We start from the raw sequence: 24165 nt of genomic DNA, 5'->3' as shown, positions 1-24165 counted from the left end.
CTCAGGGAGGCAAAGCACTCACAGAATGAGGCTTTTTGTTAAGCTTTCTCCCAGGAATACCAGCTAGAACTGGGTCACGGAGAGCCCTTTGGTCATTAGGAGTAGAACTTAAGGTAAAAGCATATTCTCCTCTTCAAGTGTATTTCTCTACCCCTCCCCTTGTGGCTAAGGGTAGTAGCTGCTCATTTAAAAACTCCTTTGAACCTTTATTTGCTGTTAGTAAAGAGGAGGAGTAGGGGGACTCGGGTTTCAATCCTGACTCCTGTTCCTTTTAGCTGGGGAACTACCACGAGTTATTGAACTTCCTCGTGGCAGAGCGGATCATGGTACCCACTTCACGGAGCTGTTGTGCGGATTGATTCAACTTAAGGCTTAAGTGCTGGTGCTCAAGTGCTGGCAAGTGGTAGGTACCGTATTTTGCCATGTATAATGGGCACTTTTTGTGCCCAAATTTTTGAGGGAAAAATAAGGTTGGGTGTAGTGATTACATACCAGGGGCATAATAATAGGTATAACCATCCCATGTATAATGCACTCAAAATGTGGGTGCAACATTATACATGGGAGCTCATTTTACAAAAAACACAAAACAAGAAAAGGAACTTCTTATTCTTCTCTCCCTGGAATCTAGGCCTCTTATAATAATAAAGTCACAAGAAAATGTATCAGTTTGTGAAGGACTAAGCCCCAGTCTTTCCTGAGTGCCCTGAAAGTGACCGTCTCCCAGTGGGCGGGGATCCCTGGGATCAGGGTCGTTGCCTTCTCCGTGGGTGCGGAGCGGCCCTCTGCTCAGCACACTGCTGCCACGGGACTTCCCTAGGCCTCATGTGTGTCGTCTCTGCTCTTCTGCCGCGTGCCCACTGACAGCAGCAGGAAGAGGAGCTTTTATCTTAACCATTTCCCGGTTTGGGACCTACAGCTTGTGGCAATTGTTAAGTTTCCTAATAGAAATTATTGAGCATCTTCTGAGGTTGCTGGGATTGGAGTTGCTATTCTGGCTTTATAGTTTTTGTTTTCTCTTACGGAGGTCTGGGCCACCCATGAAAATAACACTGTGGGTGTCTGGGCAGTTTCAGAAGCAGAAAAGACTTGGAAATAGCTCGTCTGCCAAGAGCAAGCCGGAGACAGGCCACCGGGCCTGTGGTCAGAGCCTGAAGCCTGTGGCGGCCCTGTGCCCCAGGGTGCATCCTTAATAAAGCTCTCCGGTCTGTTTATCTCCAACAGAACTCAGGGGAGCGAAAAGCTGACTCGGCACCTGGGGGTGTGCTGTGTTAGGCATCGTTTGCCACTTGGCTGGGCTGGCAAACACTGGCAAACAAGAGCACTGGGAGGAAAGATTCCTTCCTCTTCCATTTAACAGAAGGGTTCTTCATGTAAATTCCCCTCCCCTCAGGATTTGGGTCCCTGCCCCGATCATCTTTGTGAAAACCTTTGATCTAAGCGGCTAAAGTTATTTCCAAACCAATGATCAAAATAAAAGTATGTGCCAGGAGGTGCAGTTGTCAGATGGCTCTGTGAATGGTAGGCTGGTGTTCTCGCCTCTTCCAAATAATTTAGGGAGCTCTTTATTCATTGCTACTCATTTTTCATTACGACCGACTTTTGTTTTTCTTTCTTTGCAAGCTAGGTCTGCTTCAAATGAAAAAAAAAAAACAACACTGTGACCCAACTGCTTTGGAGAATGATTTGACAGTTAAACATACACCCACCCAATGACCCATCAATTCTGCTGCTAAGACTTTACCCAACAGTATTGAGCACACAGGTCTACGAAAGGGACTGGCACGAGAATATTCGTGTTAGCATTATTTATAGTAGCCTCCAATTGGAAATAATTCAAATGTCTGCCACAGGGAAATAAATTTGGCGTAACTATATAGTAGAATGCTTTCCAGCAATAAAAGGAAGAAACTATTGAAATATGTAACAACCTAAATGTAAAATTTATTATGCTGAGTGAAAAAAAGGCAGACATGACACCCACTACACTGCATGATTCACCTACATGAAGTTCAGGAGCACACACAACTGATCTCTGGTTATAGAACTCAGGAGAGCGTCTCCCCGTGGGAAGAGTTAGTGAGAGGACAGGGGCATGAGGGAATTTCTTAGAGTGATGGAAATGCCCTGTATCTTGACCTGGGTAGTGGTTACATGGCTTTGCACATCAGTAAAAATTCCCTGAGTTGTAAACGTCAGTTGTGCACTTTGCTCTATGTATGTGAACACACACACCCTTAACTAAAAGGCAGTTTTGTGTGCTGTCCTTGGTGCCCGAGAGAGCCCCTGTAGTAGTTGTCTATTGTGACATGACAGATTACCCCCAAATTTAGCAGATTAAAAGGGAAAACATGGTCTCACTATGAAAGCTGTTTCTGTGGGTCACGCATCTGGGAGTGGCTCGCTGGGCAGTGGAAGCTAAGGGTCTTTCATGAGGCTGCAGTCACAGCATCAGCCAGGGCTGCAGTCATCTGCAGGCTTGACTGGGGCTGGTTGATTCGCTTCCAAAGTAGACCATTCACACGGCTGTTGGCAGAGGCCGCAATCCTTTGCTGGGTGTTTGCAGGAGGCCTCCGTTCCTTGTCACATGGACTTCTCCATGAGGCCACTTGAGTGTCCTCCCAACGTGGCAGCTGGCTTCACCCAGAGCGAGCAGGTCGTGAGAGAGCAAGGAGCAGGCCACTCTCTCCTAATGTTAGAAGCCATATACCTTCACATTCTCCACATTCTGTTTCTTTAGACGCTAGTCCTTAAGCAGAGTTCAGATTCAAGGAGAGAAAAATTTGGCTCCATGTTCAAAAGGTCACTGAAAAAAAGTAGCTGGACATTTCATAGGTAAAACCATGATGTCCAAAACATAAGTTTGCAAACGTTGATTTACTGAGAGCTCGTCTTTGCCCTTCAGCATGTTAAATAAATCCCACCCCATTTTTTAAAAGTGACTCTGAGCTAACTGATCAGAAAAAGATGGTTCTAATGTGGCATCATCAGTTTTGAGCTAAAACCAGATCATTCTAAAAAAAATTGTATTTCGTTGCCCTGGCTGGTGTGGCTCAGTGGACTGAGTGTTGGCTTGAGAATGAAAGAGTCGCTAGTTTGATTCCTAGTCAGGGCACATGCCTGGGTTTCGGGCCAGGTCCCTAGTTGGAGGTACATGAAGGGCAACCACATACTGATGTTTCTTTCCCTCTCTTCCCCTCTCTCTAAAAATAAAAAAAATACAATTAAAAAAATTATATTTTATTGATTATGCTATTACAGTTGTTCCAATTTTCCCCCTTTGTGCCCCTCCACTCAGTGTCCCCCACTCCCTCAGGCAATCCTCCTACCATTGTTCAGGTCCATGGGTCATGTGTATAAGTGCTTTGGCTGCTCCATTTCCTATACTGCACTTTACATCCCCATGGCTATTTGTAACTATCTATTTGTACTTCTTTTTTTAAATGAATTTATTATTGCTCAGTTACAGTTGTCCCACTTTCCCCCCATTGCTCTCCCTACCCTGCCCCCCCTCCCACAGATAATTCTCACCATTGTCCTTGTGCATGAGTCCTCTACCCTGTTCCTTTGCTTGCCTCTCCCCCTTTCCCCCTCATTAACCCCATCCACTCTCCCCTCTAGTCACTGTCAGTTTGTTCTTTATTTCCATATTTGCACTTAATCCCCTCACCTCTTCACCCATTCTTCACCGCCCCCACCCCTATCTGGTAACCATCTGGTAACTAATTTATTTTCTCTTGCTGCTTTTAAGATTCTCTCTTTATCTTTAAACTTTGGCCTTTTAATTATGATGTGTCTTGGAGTGGGCCTCTTTGCATCCGTCATAATTGGGACTCTCTGTGCTTCCTCAACTTGCATGTCTATTTCCTTCACCAAATTAAGGAAGTTTTCTTTCACTATTTTTTCAAATAGATTTCCAATTTCTTGCTCTTTCCTCCTCCTTCTGGAGAAGAGAAGGAGTGAATGTTGGATCTCTTGAAGTTGTCCCACAGGCTGCTTATACTACCCTCATTTTTCTTGGATTCTTTTTCTTCTTGTTGTTTTGATTGGTTGTTTTTTGCTTCCTTATGTTCCAAATCATTGATTTGATTCTCGGCTTTATCCACTCTACTGTTGTTTCCCTGTAAATTGTTCTTTGTTTCAATTAGTGTATCCTTTGATTCTGGCTGGGTGTTTTTAATGCTGTTGAGGTCCTCACTAATTTCCTTGAGCATCCTTATAACCAATGTTTTGAACTCTGCGTCTGAAATTGCTTATCTCCATTTTGTTTAGTTCTTTTTTTGGAGTTTTGATCTGTTTCTTTCATTTGGGCCATGTTTCTTTGTCTCTTTTTTGGGGCAGCCTCCCTGTGTTTATTACTATGTATTAGGTAGAGCTTCTTTGACTCCTTGTCTTGGTAGTGTGCCCTAATGTAGTAGATGTCCTTAAGGGTCCAGTGGTACAGCTTTCTGTCACCTAAGCTGAGTACTTGAGATGCACCCTTCATATGTGCTGAGTACAGCCCCCTCTTCTAACTGAGGCCTGGTTGCTGTTGGCAGATCAAAGGGAGGGATTTACCCAGGCCAATCAGCTGCAAGGACTGGCTGTGACCACTGACCACCAACTCCACTGTCCATGGAGGATCAGTTGTGCAGGGACAGGGTGGTGGTGCTCCGACATGGTCTGTAGCTGTCCCCTGGGTGTGCTGGTCCTGGGGTTTCCCGGGTGGTTCAGGCCGAGGTCACCCCCAACCTGTGTTTTGGCAGGGGCCACCCTGTCTGAGCTATAAAGCAACCTGAGATGGCTACTATTTGTACTGGGCTTGGAGATGCCCAGGTGAAGCCAAGTTGTGACTCTAATCTGGCTGCTGCTAGAGCTTATAGGACTTAGGAGCCAAGACCAGCCATGCACATGGAAAAACAGCTTGGGTGGGCCCATAAGTTGGGTGGGGCAGAGCCTCTGGGGATCTCCAAGGTGGGTCAAACAGTGTTAGCCAGACTGATGGAGTCTCAGATTTGGTACCAGCTTGTCAGCCCTGTGGGGAGAGGGTTCAGTAAAGGGACAATGGCCTCTGTTCCCCTTGATGCCAGATACTTCAGTTCCTCCCTGCATACCATTAGTGTCTTTCAAGCTGCTGCCCAGTGCTGGAGCTCAGAGGGAGTGAGTCTGAGTAGGTGAGCCTGTGTGTGGATTTGTAGGAAAAATGAAGTCAGCCAGGTTCCCTCACCCAGATGTCCAGGCAACTACGACTTAGCAATGTTCATATGACCTTGAGAATGGGCCCGCATGCGCAGAATCATGCTCTGTTATATAATATCTTGACACTCTGCTGGCTTTGTGTGCATTTAGTATATAAGGGGGTCGAGACTTCCTGTGGTGAGACATGTGGCATAAATACATGAGAATAAAGGCATGTCAAACATCCTGGTGGCTCCATGAATTTTCTTCTCTCTGCCTGAACCCCATGTGAACCTGCCCAGCCTTGAATGGCTGCAAGACAGGGCTCTTTAAGAGGAACTGCTTGGGGCTCTAGCAGTTTCTTCACTGACTCAATCCCCACTGGATTTTGCAACCAGAAGTTGTGGGGACTTATCTTCCTGGCACTGGAATCCTGGGCAGGAGGGCCTGGTGTGGGGCTGGGTTTTCGCACATCCAAGATATCCCTCCTGAATTTTTATCCATGTGGGTGTGGGACCAGCCTGTTCCATGTCTGCACCCGCCATCAGTTTGGATGAATGTGGTTTCTTTAATTCCGGATTTGTCAGATTTCCATTCACCTTGATTTTGTGGTCGTCAGACTTCCATTCGGCTTGATTTGTGATGTTGCTGAGGAGCGATGGTTGTTTTATATTTTAGTTGTAATTTCGATTTGGGTGTGTGAAGAGCCCTGTCTGCCTACCCTGCCTTCTTGACCGGAAGTCCGTCCAAAACTAGGTCATTTGAGCAACCTGAAACAAATGTGTTGTCTCTCAAGTTCTAGCAGCTTTACCAATGAGTTCTTCTGAACCATGAAAGCTAAGAAAAATTAGTCACTAGCTAAGGCCTAGGGTGTCCCTGGTCAGACCTCGGGGGATGCTTTTTGCAACACAGTTCCGGGTCCAGATGTGGGATGAGCAGGCAACAAGCAAGCCACAGCCTCAGTGAGCTGGCAGGAAGGAGGAGCTAGTGTTTGTGTCCCAAGCACTGTGTCATTCGCCAGCTGACCTCCCTGCTTTGCTGAGGAGAACCATTCACCATCATTAAAAAAATTGGTTACTGTCATCTACCTTAGAACCATCCATCCAAAGTCACTCATCCCCTACCCAGTTTCCTCTATTATTAACATCTTAACATCAGTGTGGTGAATTTGATGCAATTAATGAACCAATATTGATACATTATTATTCACAAAGTCCATATTTATTCAGATTTCATTAATTTTCACCTAATATTTTTCCTTTTCAGGATCCTGCCCATAACAACACATTCCATGTAGTCACCAGGATTCCTCAGGCTCCTTCTGGCCATGACAGCTTCTCTAACTGGCCTCGCTTTCGATGACCTTGACAGTTTTGCAAACTGCTGGTCACATGGTAGGTTGTCCCTCAAATGGGATTTGTCTGATGTGTCTCTTGTGATTAGATTGGGGTTATGGGTTTTTGAGAGGACAGTTACAGAGGTAATGTAGCATTTTTATTACATCGTATTAAGAATACATACTACCAACATTATTTATAACTGCTGATATTGAGCTTGATCACCTGGCCAACGTAGTGTGTGTGAGGTCGCTCAAGTGCAAGGGGGTCCCCCTTACCTTTCTCTTCTGTACCCTTTGCAAGTACTGTGAGCAGACACCCTTGGGGAGTGGGGAGTTATGCCCCCCCCCTCAATATAAACATTTTTAAAGCTTTGGGACAAGTTGTGAAACGATTCTCCAGAAAGACTATACCAGTTTGCATTCCCAGCAGCCATGTGAGAACGTATCTACTTTAGTGAAAACTTTGCCAGCATTGGATATTAGAAAAAATCTTCTGCTTTGAAAGAGGAAAGTGGAATTTCACTTTAATTTGCATTTATAAATTTATGAAAAAGTTTGCCTATTTTAAAAATGGTATGCTGTGTTGGGCATTTATATATTTTCTTTCAGGGTTTACTTCTTCATTTCATCTTCATTTATTTTTAAAAATCGGGGTGTTTATCTATGTTTTGTGAATTTTCAGGATATTAACATTTTAACTGGTCATATATGTTGCCATGTGGTCAGTATTTTTTTTTTTAAGTTTTCCTTTCACCTTTTGATTTTGATTATGATCTTTCTGGGAGTAGGCACATTTTCATTTCACATGATTGACTCTTTCCGTTTTTTTCTTCATAATTTCTTTGTTGTCACATTGAAAAAGGCTAAATTTATACTTCGTAAAATACCTGGACGAATTTATACTTAGGCAGTCATTATTACTTTTGGAAGTTATCGTTTTTAAAAGCTGAGCTCCCGTGAAATGGGAGAACATCACCTTTTCGAGCTTTGTCTCTGAAACCGGTTGCGGACACACATAAAGAAAAGGGCAAATGTAAGCTGTGCTTTCTCTTAGGGCCTTCTGGGGCTGGCTGAAATGTTTGAAAGGATTCTCCAAATGAAAGGGAACTGGCTGACACGTGATACTAAGTTCTTTGGGGCTGTGAATGGCAAACTAGTGGGATGACTTGAAAGTGTGTGAGCAGTTGTGAGAGACGAGCTTTAGGCTGTAGGAGGACAAGAAGTGTGATTATTTGGTGGGGAGGCTATTTCAATCACCACCCTTCAGTACTCTACGTATCCAGATGAGCGCTGAGAGCAGGGAGGCAGGGACTTGCGGGTGCTGGGGTGGTGGGGGAGGCCCTAAACATGTATTTCAACAAGCAGCTATTTCCCCAAAATATTTTTAGAACAATCTTATTAGCATTTCCTTCTGAGCTAATTGCAGCCGTGAAATAGAATGAGCTGTACTTCCCAAGGTAAAGTAACACATGGAAATAAGCCAGACCACGTGTGGCAGACGGGGATGTGGACGGAATGCCAGCGAGGCACTCTCCTTGCTCCTCACGCTCTCGGGCTTCAGGAGTGAGTCACACCGCCCTTTCCTCACGGCCGCGTTGGAAACACCCTTCAGTGGAGAACCCGAGAGCAATTCAGTGAGTCACTGACTGCTCCGTTCAAAGGCTGCACTCGGCTGTGAGACAGAAAGTTCTTCAAGGGCCTTGGAGGAGACAGGAGAGAACAGTGTCCCTACTGCACCCCCAGCCCTAGTTAGGAGATGCCTCCTGAGTTGGGAATGGGAAAGAGTTGGAAGAGAAGCCACGGGGCTGCGTGTGAGCGTGGGACCCTCTGTGCCCCACCTCTGATCTCAAGGCTTCATCTGCAGGGTCCCGAGAGAAGAGATGCCTGTGCCCCCATCACTGGGCCCTACCCTGAGTCTGAGGAGAGAGTGAGCCAGCAAGCCTTGGGGAGGAATGCCTCTTGTCACCTTCATGTGGCGGAGTGGGAATGGTGATGTGGCATGTTCAAGTACAAAGGGAAGGGAGGTTGTCTGCCCAAGTCTCCTACAGATCAGAGGGGCATAAGAGGGCCACAACAGTGTCCCTAAAGCTTCTATGGGGAACACAATTTTGCAGAGAAGGAGAGAGCCCGGGGGTCAGCCCAGGTGAGGCGTGAGAACCAGTTGAGGCTGGAGCTGCCCTCTCAATGGGCAGGACCAATGAGGACCCCCTTGGGACCAACACACCACCCAGGTCACCTTTCAAAGGAGCATAAGTCATGCCCAGACTCTGACGGGACAGATTAAGACCAAGAAGTGGGCTTCTCAGGTGAGTCCTTGAGAGCTGAGATTCAGTTCCAGGGAAGAGAAAGAGAGGGAGAAAATAGAGTTTTAAACCTCATTGTGACTGAATGACAAACTTGAATCGACTATGACTAAATTTGGATGAGTTTATCTGAGAGCGACTACATTAAATTTTCTGTGCTCTGAGGCAGAATGGAGGCTCGAGGCGGAAATTACACTCAATTACGGGAGAATAGAGAAAATGACGTTTTCGCGCACCCGAGGCAGTGACTGTGAAATTTGTACTGGCTCCAATAATTACAGGCAGCCAGATGACAGCAAAATCTCAAGACGGTCCACGGGATCGTTACAGGCTGCCCTTCCAGGTGATCATCTGGTCTCGGCTGCAGCACGAAAGGTCAACACAATGTCTTATTGGAAATCGTGATGACATCCATTCGCATTTCTGTTCCAACTCTTCTCTTTATATCAGAGAGCAGTGCTAACCCTTGCTGGTGGAACAAATACATTTTTCAACTCCTGAGGAGGCCCAGTCTGGGCTGGAACCCATGGCCAACGGGGGAAGGTGTGGAAGTGCTGGTTGTGTTGAATCCCTGCTGTCTGACCCTCAGACCCAGCCTGCACCCTTCTCCACCCTCTCAGTGCCCTGGGAGGCAGAGCCCAGGCACCCTGCCCCTTAGAGGCACGGGTGAGAGCTTGGGGGAAGCGAGAAGTGTGAGTCGGGGTATTGATTCCTCCATCGCCTTTTGGGAGAGTCTCTTCAGCTCCCCGGGGTTCTCTCTTGCTGGGAAGTGGCCGTGCTGAAGAGGTTGGTGACGGGTCTTAACTAAGGGTGCCTGGCCCTTTAAATCTGGTATCCATAGCACTGCAGGCAGGGTCATTATTATGTATTCGCTGGTGTACTCACAGGAGGACTCCACCACAGGGAGCAAGTCCAAGCCTGCCACAGCCACCTGGCTTTCTGTAACTGGAATCTGCGCGTGGGCTCAAAGGAGTTCATTATGAAAACACCAATTTCCATACACTCCCAGCCAACACTCTAAACAGTTGCCACTCTTGCTGAGGAAGAGCCATGAGGATTTGAAAAAAGCATTTCTGGGTGACATTGAGGAGGCAGGGACATGATTCAGGTAAGTTTCATTATCAAATGAATCTCGTGCCCACCCAGGCCTCTGATGAGGCCTCATTCCTGCTGAGGGACAGGTGGGCATCCTGAACTGAACACACTCTTATCTTAGACCAGTGACAACGGGCTTCAGTAACTGAACGTATATACTGTGAGGCAATTCAGGCGAATTTTACATCAAAACATAGAAAGTCAGTTCAGTGTTACAAACCTGAAAAGAGTATTAAAAATGCTTCACAAATTGCCTTTTTTTGCAGGTGATGAACTAATATTGATACGTTACTAATTAAAGTCCATAGTTTAAATTAAGATTCACTCTTGTGTTGTGATTCTATGGGTTTTGACAAATATGTGATTCCACAGACCCACCATTACATCACAGAGCATTTTCATTGCCCTAGAAATCCTCTGCGGCCCAGCTATTCGTTTCTCTCCCTCCCTTCAAGCCCCTGGCAACCATTGATCTTTTCGCCGTCTTTAACTTTGCCTTTTTCAGAATATCATATAGTTGGAAATCAGGTAGTATGTAGTCTTTCAGACTGGCTTCTCTCACTTAACAATACATGTATACTTAAAGTTCCTCCAAGTCTTTTCATGGCTTCATAGATCATTACTTTTCATTGCTGAGTAATATTCCATGGCATAGATATACCACAATTTGTTTATCCATTCACTTATTAAACATTTCAGTTATTTTCAATTTTTGGGAATTATGAATAAAGTTGCTAAAACATTCATGTGCAGGCTTTTGTGTGGACATGTTTTCAAATTACTTGGGTAAATACCTAGGAGTGAGATTGCTAGGACTATACTTATCTTTGTAAAACTGTTTCAAAGTGGCTGGTACCATTTTTCATTCCTCTCATACCAGCAATATATGGGAGTTTCTGTTGTTCTACATCCTTGCCAGAATTTGGAATTGCTAATTTTTAGGATTTGAGCCATACTAATAGGTCTTCAGTGATATCTTATTGTTGTTTTAATTTGTAATTTCCTAATAGCTTATAATGTTGAGCATCTTTTCATATGCTTACTTGCCATGTATATATCTTCTTTGCTCAGGTCTGTTAAGATCTTTTGGCCATTATTCTAGTTGAGTCGTTTTCTTATTGTTGAATTCTATCAGTTCTTTGTATATTTTGGTATGAGTCCTTCATTAGATATATGTTTCACGAAGATTCTCTCCCAGTCTCGGGCTGTCTTTTCATTCTCTTAACAGGGTCTTTCATAGAGCAGAAGTTTTAAATTCTAGTAAAATCCAGCTTGTTAATTTATTCTTTCACAGATTGTGTATTTGGTGTTGTATCTAAAAGTCATTACTAAATTCAAGGTCACCCACATTTTCTCCTAAGTTATCTTCTAGAAGTTTTATACTTTGTTTTTTATATTTATTCTATAATCAATTTCAAGTTCATATTTGTGACTTTATTTTTTAAGAACAGTTTTAGATTTACATAAAACTGAGCAGATGTTACGGAGAATTTCTATAAACCCCCTCTGCTCCATCCCAGTATAGTATACACTTGAGTTTTTAAACGTGTCCTTTCTTAGCAAAAGGGAGACATTCGTGTTATTTGCAGCAGTTAGGGCGCTAGTGCTCTGTGGAAGAGGTGAGACGCAGGAAGGCTCTAGAAGGGTAATAGGATTTGGGCAAGTGCAGGTAGGTTAGAGGCAAAGTCTGAGCAGAAGGAATGGCTTGCTCAGGGTTGCAGAGGTGGGGCTGGTAAAGGGATGGGCGTTGTTTATCAGATCAGGCAGAGGTGGGAATGATCTTGAAGAACACCAGCGTGAGTAATCAGAACTTAATAAAGTGCTTCGAGTTAGGTTCTAAGCAGATCCTTTGGGTCTGGTTCTTTTAGGACCATCGGATTGGGTTCCACTCATACCTCAAGGCAGATAGATATTCTGAACCGTTTGCATCTTTGAATCAGAATTACAGGCTCATGCCAAGGAATGTTTCTAATGAGAAGAACTTCTCTTCTAAGGAAAAAAGCTACCAAATGGGGCTGCAGCTTTTTCATTTGCCACCAGAGTAGAATTTTGTGTACATAAACTGGGTAGAGGGGTGTCAGGGAACCTGCTGGGGTGGTCAAAAATAGCAACACAGACCCCAAGGGAAGCTGTCCTGAGCTCCCCAGGCTCCTCTCTGGCTGGCTGTATTGAACTCACTCTTGGAAGAGCGCTGTCGTTTCTGGTGGGCAGGAGGACCCTGGGGGCATCTCTCAGGAGGGGGGAAGTAAAAAGCAACCATACAAGTTCCATTGCTTTACTCACCACTAAGGGAAGAACTGAGAGGGCATTAAATTCCTTAATTCTTTTTCTTGGTCTCAGTTAACCTCAAGAAGCTCCTCTAGAAGTACATATAATGGCTTATTCAGGTCACCAGTAATGACACTACAGAAATTTTAAAGTTTTCATAGTAAAAGCACACATTCACCGTCAGAATGCTAGTTACCGCCCTCTCCCTAATGTCTGTCTGCATCCAACTCTTTTTCCCAGTCCCAGTGCCACCACCTGGAGTTCAGGCCACCACCCAACTACGAGGCCAGCCACGTACTTGTTCTCCTTGGTCGTACCGTCCCTCTCATAGTGACTGGGGTTTAAAACTTTCTCTTCTTTTGTGAAGTCTCTCATTCACTCTTCTTGTGGACTCCCCCTCAGTCCAGGACCTCAGCACCTTACCCCCCACTCTCCGGCACCCTCCGCACCAAATCTAGGCTCTTTGGCTCGGACCTCAAGACGTTGCCTCTGAAAACTTCCATGTATCATCCTTCCTGTCTTTGGTCCACTGCTGCCATGTTCCTGCCTCTCTGCCTTGTGTGCATTTTCTTCTCTCTTCTTCCAAAGGACATTTTGAGTTCTACTTTTTCCATGTAGGGTTGCCATTTAAGCAAATAAAATGCCCTGATATTCAGTTAAATTTGAATTTTAGATAAACAAAAGCTTTTAAAATATGATAACATACTTATGCTAAAAAATCTGTTGTTTTCCTGAAGTGAACATTTACGTAGGTGCCCTATATTTTACCTGTCAACCCTACCCAAATTTCCCCTTATTTCATTTTATTTCCTAAACTATCTAATTTAGTTTTTCATTATACACTATCTTATAGTTATTGATTATACACATAGTACTAACAATCAGTGAGAAATTATTTAATATCAGGCTCTGTATTTAGTTTTTCATACAATTGTTTATTGAATTCTTACAAGAAACATGTGATAAGGTAGGTACTACTATGATATCCATTTTATAAATGAAGACTCTGATTCCTTGAGAGGTTATTTTATTTGTCCAAGATCCCAAAGCTAATTTACACTGAACTTTGATATGTCTGTAGGGTGACCAACTTCTTCAGGTATCCCTGGCCCTGTTTTAATAATGAAAGTGCTTTTTTTCTGAGAATCCTCTCAGTTTGGGGCTAACCCTAATATCTGACTTTAAAACCTGGGAGCCTCTCCTGCTCCCCATTTTTTTGAGCTGAGGACTGTGTGGACTAGGGTGCTTAGGGATGGCCAATCTTAGATGCAACCGAGAGCAGAGCATGAGCAGCGCCCATGCTGTCACCGGGCACTGCTTGCACAGATGTCAGGCTATTGTAACTAGCAGCAGTTCTTCTACATTGAAAGTGAAAATGCAGCTTTCTGGTAGGTGACTCACTGGATGAGCAGAACCCTGAGAGACCTGCTGCTCTGAAGTCTGAGCTAGGGCATGGGCGAGGCTGGAGAAACAGGAGCCATGGCATCAGGAGGAGGGCAGCGCAGAGGGTGGGCAGCAAGCTCATCAGCACCTTGCTGGATGGACAGCGCCCAAGGAAGCTCTCTGAGTGGCTGGTATTCTTTATGCTGGTACTGAACTTTCATGTAGTGGGCACATATCCAAAAGCTTATAATATTATTACATTTCTATACAATAATCAAGTGGCTAGCATGAGGATAGGTAGGTGTTATTGTTAGGTTGCAGAGTGGGCAGGTAGGTGTGATGGGAAAGTCAGAAACAATAGATTTCCCTCCCCCAAGGACACCTGTATAACTTGTCCAACTTCATTTTCAATGGAGGTCATTACTGAGCACACACAGACTATGAAAACTAAGTTGTCTATGGAGAAATCATTTACTATTTTAAGAATATTTATGTAAATTGAATTGGTAAAGGCTAAGACTGTCAAGGCAACTTTATTTTCAGTTGCTAAATTTCACATTAAAATGCTTGAATTTTAGAATTAGAGTTCTGGCCAAGATGGAGGCCTAGGTAGATATGCTTTGCCTCCTTGCACAACCAAAGGTAGGGCAACAACCAATTTAAAAACAAAAAAACAACCCAAACTGCCAGAAAAGTGAACTGTATGGAAGTCTGACAACAAGGAGGTTAAAAAAGAAACATTCACCCAGACTGGTAGGAGGGGTGGGGATGGGCAACTGGAGCAGAGGGGACATGCGGCAAGGCAGCGGCTGGCAGACCGGGCAGGCAAACGGTGGCTGGTAGACGAGCTGGTGGACTAGGCAGTCAAGGCAGTGGTTGGCAGACTGGCTGGCAGACCGGGAAGTTGAGAGGCAGCTGGCAGACCAGGTGGTCCCACATTCGCATGTGGATAAACCCAGTGGAACAACTGGGGAGTGAGTCAGACTGCAACCCAGGGTTGCAGTGCAGGCAAAATAAAACCTCACAACCTCTGGTTATAAAAACCTGTGGGAGTGGTGGCAGTGGGAGGAATGGCCAGTCTCTTGAGAGTGGGCAAGAGCCAAACAAGTGGCATTGCTTCCTCTCTGACCCCTCCCTCACATACAGCACCACAATGAAGGGAAGTGGATTGTTCCACCCTAAGACCTAAAGCTCCACCCCTTACAATGTAATGGGTGCACTGAGACAGAAAAATATCATCCAAATGAAAGAACTGATCAAAACTCCAGAAAAAGAACTAAGAGATGAGGAGATAGCCAACCTATCAGATGCAGAGTTCAAAACACTAATAATCAGGATGTTCACAGAAATGATTGAGTATGGCTGCAAAATAGAGGAAGAAGTAAAAGCTCTACAAAGTGAACTAAAGGGAAATATACAGGGAACCAACTGTAAAGGGAAGGAAACTGGTACTCAAATCAATGATTTGGAATAGAAGGAAGAAATAAACATTGAACCAGGACAGGATGAAGAAACAAGAATTCAGAAAAATGAGAGAGGTGTAGGAACCTCTGGGACAACTTTAAACGTTCCAACATCCAAATCATAGGAGTGCCAGGAGAGGAAGAGAAAGAGCAAGAAATTGAAAACTTATTTGAAAAAATAATGAAAGAAAATCTGGTGGAGGAAATAGATGTGCGTGTCCAGGAAGCTCAGAGAGTCCTAAGCAAGATAGACCCAAAGAGGAACACACCAAGACACATTATAATTAAATTGCCAAAGATTAAAGATAAAGAGAATATTGAAAGCAGCAAAAGAAAAAAAAAGAGAATTATCTACGAAGGAGTTTCCATAAGTCCAATAGCTTATTTCTCAAAAGAAATCTTGCAGGCAAGAAGTGGCTGGAAAGAAGTATTTGAAGTCATGAAAGGTAAGGCCCTACATCCAAGATTACTCTATCCAGCAAAGCTATCATTTAGAATGGAAGGGCAGATAAAGTGCTTCCCAGACAAAGTAAAATTAAAAGAGCTCATCATCATCCAGCCCTTATTATATGAAATGTTAAAGGGACTTATCTAAGAAAAAGATCCAAACTATGAATAGTAAAATGACAACAAACTCACAACTATTAACAACTGAACCTAAAAAAAAAAAAACAAAAACAAACAGCAAACTACTAGAGCAGGAACAGAATCACAGAAATAGAGATCACATGGAGGGATATCATCAGGGAGGGGAAGGGGAAGAATGGGGGAAAAGGTACAGGGAATAAGAAGCATAAATGATAGGTACAAAATAGACAGGGGTAGGTTAAGAATAATATGGGAAATGGAGACACCAAAAAACTTGTATGTACAACCCATGGACATGAAGTAAAGGAGGGGAATGCTGGAGGGAATGGGGGTGCTGGATAGAGGGGTATAAAGGGGAGAAAAAAGAATGGGACAACTGTAATAGCGTAATAAATAAAATATGCTTAAAAACATAAAATGCTTGAATTTTAAAATACGCTTTTGTTTCAGGCTTTTGAGAGAGCATAAGAGATATGGTGCATAAAGGTTAGGCAAGAGTTTCATTTTGAACAATACTGACAGATTCCTTAGTCTTATCTTGTTTGGAAACTCACGGGTCTTACCCCACAGGATAATCGAAGCCATTTCTGGTCAAGCCCCAACCTAACTTTCCAGCCTGTCGCGTAGGCTCTCCTCCAGCTCGACCCTTTACTCTCCTTCAAGCACACATTTAGCTTTTTTGCCTCCAGCCCTTCCTTTTGCAAAATGTCACGGTTAAAGAGTTTAATCTCTTGGACTAGACAGCTGTGTTCAGATTTTGGTTCTGCTGCTTACTGTGTGCTAACGGGCAAGTTACCTAACTACTGTATGCCTTGGTTTCTCCCACTGGAAAGGAAACTAAAATGATATTTCCTTATCAGGGGTAAAATAATTCAGGAAAATGATTAAACAACACACATCCCATACAAAGCACACAGTAAATGCTAGTTCCTCATTTATGTAACCATCTCATCAATCCTCTCCACTTGGCTCAAAATGTCTCTTCCTCGAAGCCTTTCCCGATCAGCCCACCCTGCAGTGTAGGCTCCCTCCTGGGGAATCCCTCGTCCCGGCACTGTTGCTTTGGAGGTTGCTTGATAGTCTTCTCTCATGACCACACACTATAGTGTTCGCCCAGCTATGTACTGAGACTCACTTGGAGTTGGGCCTAGTGCTCGTGACAAAACTTGGCAGCAGGTACTCTACCCCATTTTACAAAGGGGCAAAGGAAGGCTCCAAGGATTAAGTGATTTGCCAGGTTTACAGAGTTAAGGAGGGATGATCCTGAGGTTCCAACTCAGGTTGCCCACCCCCGTGGCAGCCAGGACTCCCCCCCTTCTGCTAGAAAACAAGGAGTGACTCTTACACTGTGCTAGGCCCCATACCGCCCTTCAGGGAGTGGGCACGCGCTGTGTTGCTGGTGATTCCGTGGACCAACATGCAGTTTGGTTGCTTTTCAAAGTGTTGTTCAGTGCCTTATGGTTGTGGTTATCTTAATGATGATTAAGATATTTTATAATATAGTTTGATGGGCCAGTAAAAGAGAGACTGTAACTTATTCTTCTTGGGTTGAACCCCATGTGAATCTACAAAGGCAATTAACATTTATTTTCACCTTAACTGTTCCCTGCTGTTGCAAATATGGTGAAATGAGAGGTGTCACAACTGATCTTATTATCAATGTTGTTTTTGTCACCAAGGAGACTTTCTCATGACTCAGTACGAGCTAATTGGTCTGTCAGTGACTTTCTTTGTTAGGTGAACCATTTGATTCATTGTCGACATGATGCAAGCTGCTCTCTACCCACCCTGGGGGAAGCTCCAGTGGGCCTGTCTCCTCTCAACCCCTAATCAAGATGCTATTAAAGCAGCTGATGGTTTAGAGTGAACAGGGAGGAAACTGGATTGGTTTTGTCAACAGCTGCTGGAAAGACAACTTGGTGGACTCTTAGTGATGTTTGAATGCTTCCTATTTTAGAGTGTGTGCACGCCAGTGAAACAAAGGCAACTTCTGTGATTTGTAAATCCCTTGGACATAATACTCCCTCTTTATTGAGATTGAAATCTTAAAGAACCAGCATATTTGATCAACAAATATTTATTGACTTTGTACTAGGTGCCACATACTGTTCTAGGTACTGAGGATAAAGCAGTGACAGGAATAGACTAAATTTCCTCTGGGAGCCTTTTCTTTTATAACTTTTTATTGTGGAAAAAATCCAAATTTATGTAAAAGAAGGAAGAATAATATACACATCATTCAGCTTCAATAATTATTAATATTTTTTCATTTGTTTTTATCTATCCCTCTCACTACTCATGTTTTTAATTGAATAAACTCGACATGTAACATTGTCTAAGTTAAGGCATACAGTGTGCTACTTTGACAAATTCATATATTGTCATAGATTGCTGATGCAGTGATATTTATGATGTTACATAATTATTGTACAATATTATTGTCTGCACTGCACATTGGAGTCTATGGCTTATTTAATACTCATTGCAAGTTGTACCCTTTAACACTATCACTCTTATCCTGTCCCCTTCCTTACCTCCACCAATCCCCTGGTAACCACCATTTTATTTTCTGGGTTTCTTTTCAGAGGTGTAACTTTTTTTGGACTCCACGTATAAGTGACATAATACAGTATTTGTCTTTCTCTGACTTATCTTGCTTAGCTTTATGTGCTCAAGGTCCATCCATGTTGTTGCAAATGGAAGAATGTCCTTTCTCATGCTAAGTAATAATCCGCTGTGTACAGGCATAGGTCAGAGATACGGTGGGTTCAGTGCCAGACACTGCAATTGAGTGAGTATAGCAAAAAAGCAAGTTGTAATTTTTTTGCTGGTGGAGATTCTTGTCTTCATTTGTAAAAAAAAAAAAAAGCAACATCTGTGAAGTGCAGTAAAGGGAAGTGCAATAAAATGAGCCGTGTCTGTATATGTAACGCATCTTTTTCATCCCTTCCCCCACCGATGGGCATTGGGGTTGTTTCCATAGCCTGGAATGATGCTGTGGTGAACACGGGGGTGTGTGTATCTCGTTGGAGTCTTGTTTTAATTTCCTTTGGGTGCATACCAGAAGTGGAATTGATGGATCGTATGGGAGATCTATTTTACATTTTTTGAGGAAACTCCATGTTGTTTGACACAGTGGTTGGACCAATTTACATTCCTGCCACACATTTATTTTTAATGGAGCAAATCCCAGGTGGTAAACATGTTATCACAAATACTTCATATTTCAGATAAGAACTTTTCATGGGAACATAATCACGATGTCATTATGATACCTAATGAAATTAACAAACATTTCTTGATATCATTTGCTCCAATTATCTCAAGAATTTCTTTGATCTTTCTTTGAGACTGGATCCAAACAGGGTCTACACATTTGCAGAGGTTGTAGAGAGAGCTCTTATTTCTCTTTTGATCAACACCAGTTCCCCTTAGCTGTTCTTTGGTTGTAGGAATTGGCTTATTTGCCCTGTAGAAGTCCCCACATTTCAGACTTGGCTGATTGCGTCTCCTTGGTGTTGTTTGTAATAGTCCTCTATCCTTGACGAACATCTTAGTGGACATTGGCTGGATGCCGTTTTTGTGTGCCAGAGATGTTTCTGGAGGTGTCTTGGTGGCCAAAAATTTGGGTGGCCAGTGTGAAAACCTAGCTCTTGCGCGACAGTGGCAGTTTTGATCCTGATGCCATTGAACATTCCCTTTGCTCCCTCTTCCTTCACGTTGGTCTGTAAAGAAGACTTTTAAAAGTGGTTGTGTCACATGGTGTTGGGGAGTGGTACCAACTGGAGGACCCAGGAAGCTGCTCCTCACATAGGGCAAGTTGGGTCTGAAAATTCACGTCAGTGACTTCTTGGGAAGTAGGCTAATGAAAGAATAAATGTACAGAATAGCATGAATCTAAGTTAGACCAGATGAATTAGGGTGTGGGAGGGGGTCTGTAGGGTTTACTTTGTGGAAGATATCCGGGAGGTCCGAATGTTTAACCAGGAGCGAGAGCCACAGATCCGGAAAACAAGGCCAGTGAGGTCTTTGGTCTGCGGTCTGCTGCAGCGGGCAGTCCCCGCGGGAAGCCTGGAGACTGCAAAGGAGGTGGGTCGGAGGAGCGTGAGTCCAAGGGACAAGCAGAAGGCAGTCTCCAATGGTGATTGATGTGTAAGGATTTCAGTGGTATAGATGAACGTCTTCGTCAATAAATGATGTCATGAATTTACAAATGGGGAATCCAGAACTAGGAAAGAAAGGACTTCGGTGAGCAAATGGCAGGACTGAATCATCGTTTATGACATGCGAAAGCTACAGGGGAAGATTCTATTCTGAATATGCTATATGTGGGATGCGTGTTTTACATTATGGGTTAGATGTGGAGTTGGCAGTTGGATGTACGTATGTCTGAACTTCGTGGTTGAAGATAGAAGTTTCACAACCATAAAAATACACATGGTATTTAAAGCCACGGGCTAGATCATATCATCTAGTAAATGACAGCATGGCTTCCCAGAGGCCAGACGCAGAAGACTCTTGTAGGACCATTGTCAGGTTTCCTCTGAGGCGTGTTTAGGAGGGTGATCACTGAATCATAAACCGTGCTGACAATTTGTTTTTCACTAAATGCTGCCAGATTGCTCTACAGAATGTGTTTACCAGTGTAAACTCCCATCGGCAGTACATGCGGATTCCCATTTCCCCGTATTGGTGCCAATATTTGAGATTATCTTTTTATCTTTGCCAAACTGGTGGGTAAAGTAGTGGTGTCTGGTGGAGCTGGCTCATGAGAATGAATTGGACACCTTTCTTCCAAACTCCTTGTTGAGCGACCTCACCCTAGTAGCCTGAAACTGACAGGGGTGAGAGTTTGCTCTGTGGACATTGGCAAACGCTGTAAATCAGGACTCCCCCATCCCCAAACTGGTTTTAAATAATACCAGTGGCTAGAGGTAGCACCGTACTGCTTGTATTTCTCTTCTCTCATTGCCAGTGAGATGCTCAAACTCACTAGCCATCTGGCTTTCCCTGGTGTGAGTTGCCTATTCCTATCCCATTCTTATGTTTATATTGAATTTTCTGTGTTTTTTTTTGTTGTTGTTGTTGATCTGCAAAAGTTCCTTATATGTTTTGGATATGATTCCCTCGTTGCTCTTGAGCACACCATATATACATCCTGTGCCCAATTCGTCAGCTGTCTGTTGGTTTTTTTCTACCGTATTCCTCCCTAAAGAGAAACCTAAATTGCGATGTAGTCAAATCTCCCAGGCTTTCATTGTAAGGTGGGTGCTTTTGCAGTCTGGTTTCATGAAGTCGCTCCTTACTCCACATTCACAAAGATATTCTCCTAAATTTTCTTTTTAACCTTTCAAATGCAGGCCTTTAATCCACGTGGAGTTCGTCTTTGTGTGTGGTGGATATGGGAAATCCAACTTCTCTGTTCTTCATAAACTAAGCCAGTGTCCCCAACACCATCTTCTGAATAACCTACCTTCTTCTCATTGGCTTCTGAGTCCACTTTTACAAAGACTGTGGTCCCCTGGGTCTGCTCCTGAGAGCTGAGTTCCGTGTCACTGTTCTGGGTGTTGGTGGCCAGCTCCACGCCCCGGTCTCACTATGTGCTAACAACGTAATACCTGGCAGGGCAGGTTTCTTCTCTTCTCCAAGCTGATTTAACTGTTTCCAAATTCACTTTTCCTTATGGAGTTATAAGTTTATTGAAGTTCCTTAGACTTTGAGCTCCTGATGGAATTTTGGAGGTTAGAACAGTAAGTTCAGAGACTATAAATGGTCATTTTTACCATGTGAAGTCCTTCTATTCATAGTATACCTTCACTTATTCACTCTTTTCTTATGTCCTTAAATAGAATTAAAAAATTTTCCTCATAAAGTTCTTGTAAGTAGTTAGTTAATTCCTGGATATAACGCGTTAGCGTGTAATTGCTACTCTGAGTGGTCTCTTACTGCCCCTTACATTTCCTGGCTGCTTACTGCCGATGCAGAAGAAACTACTGATTTTTAGAAACTGATCTTGTGCTGGGCCACCTTGCCGAACTCACTCGCTACTTCTAATAGTTGATTCCGTTGGGTTTTTGAATGCTGATGATTACATCATCTACCCACAGAAATATTTTAGGGGCTCTACCTAGTGCTCTGATATTATGCATTTAACTACCTCTGCTGGTTCGGCTCCCCTCTGGCACCCCAGTTCTGCCAGCTGGATGTCTCTTGGGGTGCTAATGCCTTGCACACCCCGATTCTGGAAGCAGAGCTTTCTTCCTTTTCTCTGAATGCTATCCTGCTCAATACCTCGGTCCACGTAGGGGCAGTGACAGACACTGTCTTCTTTTCCTGTTTCCTCCCACCCTTTTCTCATGGTTGGGGGTCCTGTTAGTGCCAACAGACCTTCTTGGTGCTGACTTGCCAAATTGACAGCCTGGATTTCTGAATGATCCCTGCTGCTCAGTGCAGCATTTCTGTGTCCTGAGTGCCCAGAAAGACACCCTGTGTGGGTAATTTAAACTAGTGGGACAATGAGGCCTTCATATTCTACAGACTTATGTTGGAATCTTATTTCTGCCCCAGGGTACACAGAGCAAATTACACAGCCTCCTGGAGTTTGTTTGTTTGTGAACTGAAGGTGTGTAAGATTCTATAGGTAAAGGGCCATACGGTGGCCAGCGAGTATACCCCTTCTCCACACCGATGCTGACCACCAATGCTGATCACCTCCTGGAACTGTGGTTTATTGCTGCATTGCCCAGGAACCTTGTACCTTCAGATATGATTCAGTCTCAGCAGCTGCAGGCCCAGGAACCTTGTACCTTCAGATATGATTCAATCTCAGCAGCTGCAGCTGGATCATATCCCCGTGTGCCTTCTCATCTTGGTGGAAGGTTCAAGGTCAAGCTCTAGCCCCATATCATTGCCCAGACTAACTTTTGTTAACTTGGCAACACTTGGTTCTAAGAATTATAGGACCCATGGAATGCTTCAGGAGGCAAGACTCTGATGGGCACTTGAATTCTTGATGACGGTCTAGGAAATAACTTCGTTTTTTTGAGAAAAGGCAATGAGGTGAATGGGAAATTCTCTCCAGTGGGTTGGTATCCTGGGAATTGGCCTGTGTGTGGTCTTCAGGTGTAGGAGAAAAAGACAGTGGCCTGGCTGGTTCTCACAGAGACTTTCATCATCACCAAGAACAACTCAGCTAGCCACACCCTGTCATTTACTAAAAGTGGTATCTCAGGGGAATTATTTAAAGCAGCTGTAAAAGTGAACTGTATACCTGTAGAAAGTTCACCAACAGCACCTTCTGTTACACACAGCTCTTTATAAGTTTCTGTGGCTCCCTGACAATAGGGACCATTTATGGTTGCTTAAAGCTAACCAAGGGTAGACTGCCTGCCTTCTTTTTATCAGTTAAGAGGTGGGCGGGGTCAGACGGGACCAGGCTGTGGTGAAGAGAGCTGGGAGAGGGAGGTGGAGCCCCGCCAGCCCCAGAAGGAAGCATCTGCGTCACATGGTCCTCCTTGAAAGAGCAGGAAGATGCTAAACCTGCAGGGGCAGAGAAACCGGCAGCTGGCCAGGGGCTGTGGGATGGCCATGGTGTTTACATATTGCACAAGTGCTGTAGTTTTAGTTGACAGTATGCCTCACCCCACGCAACAATGTGACGTGACTGCTGCAAACAGCTATTTAGATACTTTGAGCCACGCTGATAGACACATAGGGCGTAGAAAGTGGTGGCAGTTTCCTCTCTGCACTCAACGGGACACCCAGCTCCTTCCTGAGCTCTAGACAAGCTGAGATGCTTCACCCCATGCCCCTCAAGATGCCGGTGAGTGGGGTCTGAACCATGTCACACAAACAGCAGCCTAAGGGGCAGAGAATGCCTTTGCCGAGTACCCTGAATTGGAGTCAGACCTGATTTGGAAGTTCCCTGGGGTGGAAACAGAACTCAGTGAGGAGGAGACGCGGGGAGCTGGAGTTTAGCTCCAAGGTAGGAAGACCTTTTCCACCAGGCTGAGCAAAGATGAAATGGCTGCTTCCAAAGGAAGTGCATTCCTGGTGACTCGAGGCGTTCAGCTGTGGTCAGCTGAGGGGAGGATGTTACAAGGGAGACGCAAGCGACTGGGGTGGGGCGGTTAGCCTTTTCCAGTCCCTGGAATCAGTGATTCTAATAAGAAAAGATGCTCTGGTGTGCCCCGAACATTACCTCGGCTCTGGCAGAGACGTGGTTGGACATTGGTTCAGCATCCGCTCTGCTGGGCTGTGTGCGGGGTGAACGCGGGCGTCGCGTGCAGGAGTTTGGACGTCAGAGGCAGAGCTGTCACGGTGTGACGCTGCCGACTCAGTGTTGAAAACCCCAGTCGTGGGGAAGCAATGGACTCATTAAGTTTCTTCATTGTGGGGACTCATTGCGGAGGGACGCCTTTCCTTCCACTGGATGATGGAGAACCGGGATGTCAGCATTCAGCTCTGTGAGTTGTCACAGTTTCTGCCCTTTCTGGTTCTTGGGGGTCGGCTAAGGGGACCAGGAGAGAGGCGGATGGGAGGGGCGCAAAGCGGTAGGGGAAATAAACTT

General features: G+C 44.4%; 1 protein-coding gene across 4 annotated transcripts in view; it reads left to right on the top strand.

The window, feature by feature from the left end:
- Positions 1-24165, top strand: part of CLIP4 (CAP-Gly domain containing linker protein family member 4) — an 81623-nt gene that overhangs the window by 10453 nt on the left and 47005 nt on the right. The window contains exon 2 of one of the 4 annotated variants that reach the window (XM_045844302.1): positions 6424-6551. The gene's annotated coding sequence lies outside the window, so the exon portion shown is untranslated. Of the gene's footprint in view, positions 1-6423; positions 6552-23251; positions 23419-23438; positions 23581-23713; positions 24062-24165 lie in introns of those variants that run through there. The other 3 variants (XM_045844300.1, XM_045844303.1, XM_045844304.1) reach the window with 3 other exon arrangements.

Source organism: Phyllostomus hastatus, unplaced genomic scaffold, assembly GCF_019186645.2.
Source record: "Phyllostomus hastatus isolate PE091 unplaced genomic scaffold, TTU_PhHast_1.1 phas_contig_402, whole genome shotgun sequence".
NCBI classification, from domain to species: domain Eukaryota; kingdom Metazoa; phylum Chordata; class Mammalia; order Chiroptera; family Phyllostomidae; genus Phyllostomus; species Phyllostomus hastatus.
The sequence above is the reverse complement of the archived record's forward strand: the minus strand, read 5'-3'. Positions and strand labels throughout refer to the sequence as shown.